Raw genomic sequence first — 603 nt, 5'->3', positions numbered from 1 at the left:
TAAAGAAACTTTATTGAAAGCAGCAGTTTGACAGAATGTTAGTTAGAACTGAAGCCTGCATTTGCTTTGTGTCTTGCTGTCGGCGTCGATTACAAACTAGCACATGCCAGGGGAGGCCAGCTTGCAGAGGGGCTACAATCCAAAACTGCTCAAATAAAAAGTTCAGCAATGGGCTATGTTTGAGAGTTAAGCCCTGGGTCAAACAACAACAAACACAGCGCCTTTGAAGTTCCTAATATACACAGCAGGCAGCTTTGAGTGCAAATCCATCTGTTCTCCCCATCGATCACACAGTTTAACCCTTAACTGGACAGACAGGCTGAATGATCTGTATCCAGGCAGAAATTGGGGACATTGAAATGGCACGGCTTGTGGGAGACTCTGCAGGTCGGACATTGGACTTAGGAGTTTTTTCAGAATCCATGGCACTGGAGAGGAAGCAAGTCATGCTTGATCCTGAGAGACTGCCTTGGGCAAACAACATTCTTTAGAAATATAGAATATGGGAGCAGGAGTAGGCCATCTGGCCCTTTGAACCTACTTCCCCATTCAAATGATCAAGGCTGATCATCCAACTCAGTCCCCTCTTCCCACTTTCTCCTA

The sequence above is a fragment of the Rhincodon typus genome, unplaced genomic scaffold (assembly GCF_021869965.1).
Source record: "Rhincodon typus isolate 14 unplaced genomic scaffold, sRhiTyp1.1 hic_rhity00014710, whole genome shotgun sequence".
NCBI classification, from domain to species: Eukaryota; Metazoa; Chordata; class Chondrichthyes; order Orectolobiformes; family Rhincodontidae; genus Rhincodon; species Rhincodon typus.
The sequence above is the reverse complement of the archived record's forward strand: the minus strand, read 5'-3'. Positions refer to the sequence as shown.